This window comes from Dipodomys merriami, unplaced genomic scaffold (genome assembly GCF_024711535.1).
Source record: "Dipodomys merriami isolate MVZ:Mamm:240054 unplaced genomic scaffold, mDipMer1.0.p SCAF_6, whole genome shotgun sequence".
NCBI classification, from domain to species: domain Eukaryota; kingdom Metazoa; phylum Chordata; class Mammalia; order Rodentia; family Heteromyidae; genus Dipodomys; species Dipodomys merriami.
The window spans coordinates 46,063,946-46,075,497 of NW_027206179.1; the positions used below are offsets into that span (position 1 = coordinate 46,063,946).

General features: G+C 32.2%; 1 long non-coding RNA gene across 1 annotated transcript in view; it reads left to right on the forward strand.

Moving 5' to 3' along the window:
* LOC138813525 (uncharacterized) overlaps nucleotides 1-2,135 on the forward strand; it is a 76,342-nt gene extending 74,207 nt beyond the window's left edge. The window contains exon 3 of the long non-coding RNA XR_011367835.1: nucleotides 2,030-2,135. This is a non-coding gene — a long non-coding RNA (uncharacterized lncRNA). The remainder of the gene's footprint in view (nucleotides 1-2,029) is intronic.
* The last annotated feature ends 9,417 nt before the right edge of the window (nucleotides 2,136-11,552 follow it).

Consider the following 11,552-nt stretch of genomic DNA (forward strand, 5'->3'; position numbering starts at 1 on the left):
CAGGGAAGACACTATACAGAAAGCAAATGTTGAATAGGTGCAGGTATTATGTATTGTTATAGGAACATTTTTGTGCTCTGCTTGTTCAGGTTTTCACTTATTCTGATCCTCTTTTTATATATGTTATAACCAAAGGGACGATTTTCTAATGAATGGATGCTTCTCCCACATTGTTTGCAACTCAAATGCACACAACACAGAATTATATCTGAGACATCTGTCATTGTTTAAGATAATATTATAATGAAATCACTATTGGAAACTTTATGGTTAAACTGTTATCCATACTAAGATCCTATATAGAAGCCAGAATTTTCTTCAAGGTAAAGAACCTACTTCAAAATATGAAAATATTTAGAGACATTTATTTAATGTTTTTAAACTCTGAAAAACATGGGATTTAAACAAATTTGAATTCCAATATATGCATTCAATTGTATAAGCCTTTTGTTCACAACTTTCTTGTGCTGAAAATTATGTATTTCTTGCCACTTACAATACAACATAATTAGTAGCAATCAGCTCATCTGAAACTATAAAAAGAAGGGTGAGTTCAAAATAATTAAAATAGTATTCAAATGAATGTGCATGTGTATGTGATAAATACATAATGTGCCATCCTGTTTTTGAGTGACTTTGTATTTCTCCATCAGATAAACATATTTGCACACAAACGTGCATACCTGTTTATTTATTTTAAAAGAAATGCTTGATCTAGTGGAAAACGACAATATAGAAGATTTATTGTAATGAATTGATTAAGCTAAACAAACCATGTTCTTTTCTTGTTTTGGTACCAGTCCTAGCTCTTGAGCTTAGGGTCTTGCCATTGTGCTTGAGCTTTTGTGCTCAAGGCTAGTGCTCTCACGCTTGAGTCACAGTTTCCACTTCTAGATTGCTTAGTACCTAACTGAATGTAAGTGTGTCATGGATTTTCCTGCTTGGGCTGGCTTTGAACTGCTATTCTCAGATTACAGCCTTCTGTGAGGTTAGGGTTACAGGCATGAGCCAATGGCTCCTGGTTTATGATCCATATTCTGAATTTCAAATCTTTCTCATTAGTTCTGAATTGTTCTGACTAGAAAAGCTGCAACAGATAACAGTGAAAACAAAAATGCTTACAACGTTTAATCCTACCCTTTTCATTCTGTGAAGTTCTGTTTAAAAGCACTTCCATCTTTGGGGAGGGATATCTAATGCTCTTCTCCGCAACAGAAATGTGCTATTTATATGTCCAGTTGCACATTTATTATCAAGGAAGTTTTGAAGGATATAAAAATCTTTGCAAAATTGTCACCATCATTCCCTTAATGTCTACATGAAACTTGGTTTGATTTATTGTAAAGGAAGTTTGCTTCTTTTATGAACTGTGGCATCTAATTTTGAGATTTGAGGCAGTATTTTCTGATTTATGTTGGCATTAATAACATTGACTCTGTGAAAATCACCATCCCCTCCTGGTTGGGCACTGCCCTTGGGAGGGTAGGTCATGGCTATCTAACAGCGGCATCCACAGCTGTTCCTGCTGACGCGGGTTGGAGTGTTATTTCCTTGACAGAGGTCACTGCGAAGCTGTAGAAGATAATTTTATGAGGCATCTGCTGTATTTGTGGTTACGCTCATTCTTCAAGACTGACCTACAAACTTTATTTTCTGCAAGAGAATAACATAACATCAAGATGCAAGGGTTTATAAATGGAAAGCTGTAACAAATGAACTTTCTTATGAATGGAAAGTTGTCCTCTATTGAAAAATCAATACAGTTAAAACCAATAAAATGTTGATTTCAGGGGAGTCTTAAGTAGGTGTCAAGAATGGATACATTTAAAATGAAAAGCTTTAAGATGTAATATAAAAAATCCAGCTAAGACACACTGTACAGAAGTTAATCCTCAGGGTTATGCATAGAATTTCAATAGCTTTCCTTTACATTTTCAGTTTTAGGCTAAGTAAAATAACCATTGCAATTAAGCCATTTTAATTGTCTAACTTTAAATATTATAATCAATATTTGCATCCCTGGGTGCAGGTGGAAGATAATGGAAACCTTTTCATTCACTAAGAAATATTAAAGTGGCCTTTCAAGTTAAAGATTATTTCCAGCTGGTGAGATATAACTAACACACCTCAAGGAACCTGGTACTATACTGAGGAAATAGTGAAGCCTTCATTCTTACTCAATGAGGTGGTAGAAAAAATAAAATTATACATGAGTATGTAATATTTGTGTATGAAAGTTTAACTACATATTTAACATTTAAGTGATTTATATCTTCAAATGATATATATATATATATATATATAGCTACAGAATAATCAAAACTATTTTGTAAAATTTAATAAATGCAATCAGTATAAAACGAGAAAAATACAAAGAAAGTCTGAAGGTCAATCTTTAACCTTCACTTTTTCTGAAAATTAGTCCAAATCTGAATCATTTCAAACTGACAGATAAAAACTATTTTTTTTCATAGAAATTGGCCTTTAGTACTCATTCCTTTCATGGCAGTTATATATTTATTTCCATAAATGCCAAAAGCATATTTGTTTAATTAATTGGCTTATTTATCTTTCCCACATTGAAGAATCCCTCACACTTGCTCTTAGATTCAGAAAAAAAAAAAAAGTTCTATTAAAGTTATTCCCACTGGGTGCTGGTGGCTCACCCCTGTAATCCTAGCACTCAGGAGGCTGATCTGAGAATCATGGTTAAAAGCCAGCCAGGGCAGGAAAGACCAGTGAGTCTCTTATATCTGATAAACCACGAGAAAACCGAAAGTGGTGTTGTGGTAGAGCTTTAGCCTTGACCTGAAGAGCTGAGGGACAACACCCAGGCCCAGAGTTCAAGACCCATGACTGACAAAAAACGTTATTCCCACTCTCAAGGGTATTTTGTTAAAAGAAACAATAGGGCTTTGTAAATCTAAAAAAAAATCTAAATGAACCCATAATCCTGTGTTAGAAATAAAGGCTTTTTTGTTTGTTTGGTCAGTTGTGGGGCCTGAACTTTGGGCCTGGGGCCTGAACTTTGGGCCTGCGCCCTGTCCCTCAGCTCTTCAGCTCAAGACTAGTGCTCTACCACTTGAGCCACTCTGCCACTTCCAGCTTTTTCTGCTTATGTGGTGCTGGGGAATTGAACCCAGGGCCTCATGTACACAAGGCAAGCACTCTATCACTCTACCACTGAGCCCTCTTCCCAGGCCCATAAAGGCATTTTTTTAATTGTTGGAAAATTTAATCTCTTTTTCTTGATCATCTAGTTAAAAGTGAGGAGGACCTAGAAATTTATCCTTGACTCAACTAAGGACTTAAATGTCTTATGAGTAAATTTCATTTCTTATTTTTAATTTGCCAATTGTATCAAATTATACTAGATATTATTATCCAATGACTTTGCTAATGTTTCTGAGGTTTGCTCACAGGGCCAAGATTTTGACCAATATTCAAAGAAATTAGACCGGTGGTAAACTGTTGCTGTTAGGTTAAATTGTACTGCAAATGAAAACTAATGTAGAGTTAGTATATAAGAACTAACAGCTTTAAAAAATATTAATAAGTTTCTAATCTTTGGAATATTTGTTAATTGATCTATTTTAATGTAGTGCCTCTCATTTTAATTCGCAAACATTTAACTCTATCTTGAGAAATAAAAAACCCCCATCAGAATATATAGTCATTTAACACTTTGAATATCATGACATTTGTTCTATGTAATGAATATCTATATGAAATTTAATTTCTGAATTTTTTCATTCTATGTAATATTTATGGAAGTAATATTGTTCATTCATCTGAGAAATGATATGTAACATTGTCTTATAAATTCTTCAAATAATTTATTAAGCAAATATTCTAATTAACCACAACAAAACCTGTTTTATGACACATAATTTATAGTCTAAAATATTGGAAACTTATAATTAAAGCTTGATGAAGATCTAGTGTTCTCTTACCAATTTCATTTTTTATACTGTGTTCTACATTAAAGATTACACTACCTCATCTTGACAATACCCTCTATTCCTCCATTATGTTTCATAGTAATCAATTAAAATATTCATTATTTAATTATCTTCTGGAAGAAGTTCATGTACATTCTTTTTTCAAGGAAATATTTTTGTTTGTTTGTTTTACAGAGCTTTAGGTTTCACAGTAATATTGAAGAAAATGTTCTGAGATTTTATATTCCTTTTCCTGTACATGCATTAATTCCTTCATTTTCTGTACCAACCACATCAGTAATAAGAGGATTTCTACTCACTGAACTATACTGACACATTAAAATCATGAGAAGTTGGTAGTTCAATTATAATTCAATTTGTTTTCTGTACTTTCTGTATAGACACATGAATGATTAAATGTATTCATTATTTAAAAATCATACTGAATATTTTGATTGCCCTTTCAATCTTCCAGACTCTATTCCTCCTCTTAACACCTAAATATCCAAATCTCAGAATTAGAAATTGCAAATTTGAAATGAAATTACAAACATCCTAACTAATTCCTAAAGAAGCATTTGGGAGACATCTAAAATGACATGTCTATAATAGAGAATTTGCAGACTCAGTGTGAGATTGCCTGAGGTTCAAGGTCAAAGTAGCTCAGGTGGTACAGTGCCTACCTAAAAAGCATAAGGCCCTGAGTTCAATTATACAGTTCCCATGCAAAAAGAGCATTGAAAGCTCTTAAACAGATAACTACAAACCATGTGCATTTTATTACGTATGGCTTTGTTTCTTTTGTTTCTTTTTTTTCTGTCATTAGGGCTTGAAGACACTGCTATGTGCAGTTTTTCAACTGTTTTTCTGATGAGTAGTGTCTTATCTCTTGAGGTATACCTTCACTTGTATAGCTTTGATGATTAATTGAAAGTAAGAGTTACAATGATTTGTTTGCTCAAGTTGGTTTTGAAGCACTATCTTCATATCTCAGGCTCCTGAGTAGCTAGGATTACAGAAAACAGTTACTAGCTTCTAGTTGGAGTGAAAAATTATTTATGTGTGCCACTGCTGGAGCTTGAACTCAAAGTTTTGATCTGTCACTAAGAGCTTTATCTAATATTATTTCCTCTACCACTTCATTAACAGCTTCATTGTAAATGGTTATCTTAAAAGAAATAAAAAGAACTTAATAAATCAACAATATTGGAAAATCAGAATTTATTTAAATACAATTTTAATTATTAATATTCTAAAAATTGATGTAAGAATTCGATATCACAACATGCATTTTAAAATCAGATACTTATGTAAATTACTTCTAACATGGTATAACATGGCATAACATGGATGTATAACACATGTATCTAAAATGTATACTTATTTATCCGTCTTTTTAATTTATTTTTTACATTTTTTTCTGGTGCTGGTCTTGGGACTTTAACTCGGGTTTTAAGTACTGTTTCTATTTATTTATTTATTTATTTATTCACAAGGCTAGCAGTCTGCCACTTGAGTCACTGTTCCTCTTTTGTATTTTGGTCCTTAATATTAGATTCCTACACAAACTGTCTTTGAATTGTGATCCTCAGGTATCAGCTTCCTGTGTAGTTCGAATTAGAGGCATGAGCCACAGAGCTGAAATTTAAGCTATGTATTTTTAATCAAAATATTTTATACAAAGTATTTTTGGATACATTTTATTTCAGCAATTCATTTCTTTGTTATTGAGTTTTCATGGCTAACTGTCTTTAACTAAGTTCAACCATCTTCATTTATGACATGTGAGTCTTGTGACAGGAAAATATAGAAGATGGAAACTATATAATACAAATCTTATTTATATTCTTTCCCAAGCAAACCTTTAATTACATTGCCTATAACTTTGGACTCCCTCTTTCTGACAATCATTTATTTATTAGGGTATAAAACATTTACCAATAACATAAATGATCATTTATCTCCTTAAAACTCTTAAAAATATTCTTTTTGAAAATTATATTCTCTTGAATATCTATATTCTCTTGAATATCCTTATAAGATTCCTTTTCCTTTGGCAAAAAAGCCTCTTATTAATTCTCTCTTCTTCCATGACTTTGTTACTTCTATCCAAGATAAGCAATGTTATTGTTCAAATTATATCATAAATACTGACTATACTCTAGCATTTATAAAAGAGAAAGAAAAGATCACTCATTATATGGGATGTGACTCAATGGCCAGTTCTGTATCATGTGTGAGGTCTGGGGTTTGATTTGAATGTCACAACTAAAGTTAAAATAAGTTTTAAACAACAAAATCTCACTCTTACCCCATTACATTGGCTCTTTTGGTAATTTCTCAGTTTTCAATAGAAACATATCTAGTTTCAATTATTTACTAAAGTATGTGCTTAAAATCCTTTTCAGATTCTATTGGTTCCCTTATTTCTCAAAGCCTGTGTCTCTTCTTGGGCCACCTGAGGTAAACCAGGCCCAAAGAAACATAGGTCCCATGGTTTCCCTTATTTGCAATAACTAGTGTATGTCTGAGACAAGCAAAAAAGGTCAGATAAGTTGATGTTAGGTGAAATGAATCCCAAGATAAGTATTCAAATATTTTTTTCTTTCCTGTGATTGTTTCTAACATTCTTATAAGATGATTTTTTTATTGCTTTGTATGTCCCTCCCCCTCTGTATAACCCCTGCTTTCACTGTATTTGATGTTGGTATAATTTATGGCAGGGAAGGGAAAAACAAATCATTTAAATAGTGATACAGGTGGACCCATTACAACAATGATATGTACAACTTTACAACTTTGGTGGGGGGGAGATGGGAAGAAATGGTAAGGGGAAACAAAGGAGGAGGCAACAATGCTAGATAAGAAATGTACTCATTATCTTGCCCATCTAACTGTAACTCCTCTGTACAGTATTTTCACAATAAAAAAAGAAGAAAGTAGAATAAACAATAAATAAACATATTGACCGTGACTTAGACTTCAGTCCACAAAGTCACAAAATTCCTCAAGTTCTTTTATTTTTTGATTTACTGTATAAACCAAAGCTGTGTTTGTATTTACTGGATTTTGTCAAGTTCAGACGGTGATTCATAACACCAATATGATTATTATATCTTGCAGATTCCCAGCATGCATAAAGCAGAATGTGTGTATGTGGGTGTATATGAAAGTGTATGCTACAGGCAGCAGGAGTCTCAACAGCCCCTTGAATTTTCCTATGCATTTACCAACTAGTTCACCTGAACTAAGTTCTACATTATCTTTGAGTGCTTGTTTAAGGGCCTTCAATTAAATTCTGGTTATTCATGAAAACTTTTAAACTTTCACAATTCTTTCTATGCTGTCATTCATTAAACAGTCTTCACAAAATTCTTTCTACTTTGTTTTTTGTGCATAGTTTGTAAGTTCCTATTAAACTAAATTAGGAAAGAAAATATTTTTCAGAGGTTAAGTTTTAACTAATACAAACTTTCACAGAGTTTAAGATATTTGTTAGGAATTTCCCATGGGATGTTTTTGTGTAAGGATATTTTTAAAAAGTGGAAAGGAAAGAGACAAATGTTATGAATGACATATTCACATTATCAATTAGAATCAACCCTTTGGGTAGCTAAATAGCTGATGTGGGCATCATATTTATCCTTTTTGGGGTAAAGTCAGTTGACTTGATAACCTATAAAACTTATCACGAGGCCATTCTACAAGAGAGCTAAAAGTGTAGGATTCTTTGCGTATGACATTTCAAGCAGAAGATACAGTACTTTATTCCTGAGTGGGCAGCACAAATTATCTATTGATTGATTGATTGATTTTGTCAATGTTTGGGCTTTAACTCAGGGCCTGGGCACTGTCCTTAAGCTTTTTAGTTCAAGGCTAGCTCTCTAACACTGAGCCACAGCACCACTTCCAGTTTCCTGGTGGTTAATAGAGACAAGAGTCTTATGGACTTTCTTGCCCAGGCTTGGCATGAAATATAACATAATATAATATATAGATATAGATATAAAACAACTTCTTCCCTATTGTGTTTGCAATACTAATTAGTGTACTGAATAATATAATATTTGTATACATTTAATATAGAAAATACTATCTGTGTGAAGCTATTTCAGAGAAGACTTAATTACCTAACAACCAATAACATTCTTGAAATCTAAATCCATATTCATGTCTTCTAAAATCCCTCAAATAGTATTTAGAAATATACATAATTATATATTTTAAGAGTGCATTTGGACAAATAAATAGATATTAGAGCATAAGTGTGGCAGTGCTATACATGCATAACTAAAATGGACAGCCACATAATTTAAGGTAATAGCTTAGTCCCTGTGTAAATAATTCAGAAATAGTGATATAATAATGCCTAACAAAACTCCTCAACAATTAGTTTGAGGGGTAGAACTGGGTTTTTATTTCATACTCTCATTTCTCTATCCATTGTTGTCATTATTAAGCTTTATTCTCTTGGATCAACAATTGGTAACTATCAAAACCCTGTGAGTAATATCATAAAGCACTATTAAAATATCAGCATAATTCAATCCCCTTTAACCTCAGTGAAATGAACTAGGTTATCTCCATCTTCAGAATTGTGTGCAGAAATATAAATCAGTTTACTTATGATCTGTATTTTCCTAATTTAAAGATTTGTTCAATTATGTATAGATTTATTAACCTACAGCAAGACTGTTAAAATTTGCTTTCTATATAATTTCTGTCATTTCAAGTATTTTATCACAGCAGAATTGACATGTTCTCTCCAATTTATCCTTATATAAGTTCACCACCGAATACAATTATATAGTTACAGTTACCTTTCTTTTTCCTAATAAAAGACCAAAAGATATATTCTGGAAAATAGAAACCTTCTGTCACAAATGGTTCTAGAAGAACTGGTAATTTCCACACAAAAACTGAAACAAGACCTGTCTCTTCATCAAATTTAAAAGATATCAATTTCAAATTGATGAAATATTTTAATATAGAATCTGAAACTGAAACTAAAAAAGGAAAACCCAGGGAAAACTCTGGCAGTAATAAGTACTTTAAGAAAAATACTGCAATGGCCCACCAAATAAAAAAGAATAAAAATTAACAAATGAGATGCCACCATATTAAAGTTTCTCTATATCTGAAGAAACAATGAATAGAACAGGAATACAACCAATTGAATGGAAGAAAATCACTAAATATTCATTGGACAAAAACACATAAAAAACTAGTGTATAGATCTAAACATACAGTTCTCAGAATGAGATAAAATACATAAAATATGAAGAAGTGTCAACACTCTTAGTCAATAAATGAAATGTAATTCCAATGTATAAATTCCCACTCTATTGAATCAATGTCAATCATCAAGAAAATGAACAACATAAAATGCTGTCAAGGATGCAGTTTAAAGGGAATGAAACTCTTCTCTTTTTTTTTGGGGGGGGGCCCGGTCGTGGGGCCTGAACTCTGGGCCTGGGCGCTGTCCTTCAACTCTTCAGCTCAAGGCTAGGGCTCTACCACTTGAGCCATAGCGCCACTTCCGGCTTTTTGCTTTTTGCTTTTGTGGTGCTGAGGAATCGAACCCAGGGCCTCATGCATGCAAGGCAAGCACTCTACCACTGAGTCACCTTCCCAGCCCCTGGGAATGAAACTCTTATATACTGCTAGGGAAAGAAAATTGTTAATATCATTATGAAAATTAAAATAGAAATTCTTGTACAAACAAAAAAAAGACCTACTCAGAATATATCTGAAGATATATCTGAAGAAGTTTAAACCAACATTCTGGAAAGATACCTACACGCTCACTAATAATATATGCAGCCTATCACCAATCAATAAAGAAATATGGTAGGTATGTATGCATGCATATATGAAAATATGTATATATACACATATATTTGTGTATATATGCTAATTTGAGGAATCTAGACCTAAACATAACATAACATATAAACATACATATGTATGTACACATTTATAGGTATATATGTGTACATATGTACATGCACATATAAATATGTATGCATACACACATACATAAAATGCCTATATACACATATAGTAATTATTACAAGACTGGGAGGAAAAGTGGTCACTGAGAGAAGAGAATTATAGAATGTAAGTAATATCAAAATGTGTTGTATATTAAAAGCCAGGCTCAAGTGGCTCATGCCTGTAATTAGCTACTCCAGGCAGAGATCTGAGGATCATGGTTCAAAGCCATCCCAGGCAGGAAAGTCTGTGAGAGTTTTATCTCCAATTAAGTACCAGAAAAATGGAAGTTGTGCTGTGGCTAAAAGTATTAGAGGTCTGTTCCTGAGAATACAAGCTCAATAGACAGAGCCCAGTCCCAAGGATACCTCCAAGAAAATATGTGTCTATGGAAACTTAATAAGAAGTTTCATAGAAACAATATAAGAACAGGGGTATTTGAGAATGAGCAACACAGGGTGCTGTTCCAATTAAAATATAATATACATGTATGTGAAATACCATTGGGAAATTCCTTACTGGGATTAATATACAACAAAGATAAATAAAGACAGATATATAAAAGTGAATCAATTAATGGTGAGTACCAGTTGAATGAGGACATGCAAAAGGAGAGGTTCAATGAGGGTATAAATAAATTTTAAATACACACATTTATATGTATATATATAACAGACTAATCTATTGAAACAATTTTTAAAAGTGGAAGACCAATGAAGGTGATTGGTAGATAGTGGAGCTGGTGATATTAATCAGTGTTTATTCTATGTTTATGTGAGAGGGTCACAAACTAACTGTCTTTGGATAAGCAATACATGTTATTAAAGAATCTTTAAAAAGTGACTTTATAGCTACAGCCATCATGGAGTTATATCTAATTTATGCTACTCTTTAGTCACAATGATTTTATGTTATGTTTATGTATATAAAATTAATAAGAATCATTGCACTGTATGTCAAAATGTGTTATAATAACAATTAATATTTTATTTAGTGTTTTACAATGATCAATAGACATACAATATGTATGAGGCATAAAATGTGTTTATTACTTCCTATGTGTCTATTGAAAAAAATTGCCCTTTATTACATTTATATACAAATATTTTATTTTAAAACTATTTGTAATACCTATGCATTACTTTCAGTTATAAGAACATAATTGACACATTTATATCATAAAAAGATGACTCTTATTTTTAGATAAAAATATATTTTGTTATGTGTTGCTTTACTATGTTAACTCATTCCTAAATTAGAAAATGTTAAAAATAGAAATTAGGCAGTTTTACTTCCGTTTCATTTCAGAGAAAAAAATGTTACAAAAGAGTGAATAAATCAAAGGTAGGCATTGATTTTTATGAATTGCTAATGTTTCAAACTTAAGTTGTATAGCATGTTTTTATTGATTGCTAGAACTTTGAATAATATATGAAATTTAGAAGATAGCTAACAAGAATAGTGATCAGCAACTCCCATAGTGAAGTGTCTGTTAAGTTCAATATTCTCTGTTTTGACCAGATACTGTTCTATCCTGCTGGTTGCGACACAGCTGGATGAGAAAAGTATGTATTCACCAAAGGGACCTATAAATATGTAATAAACTATACATTATAA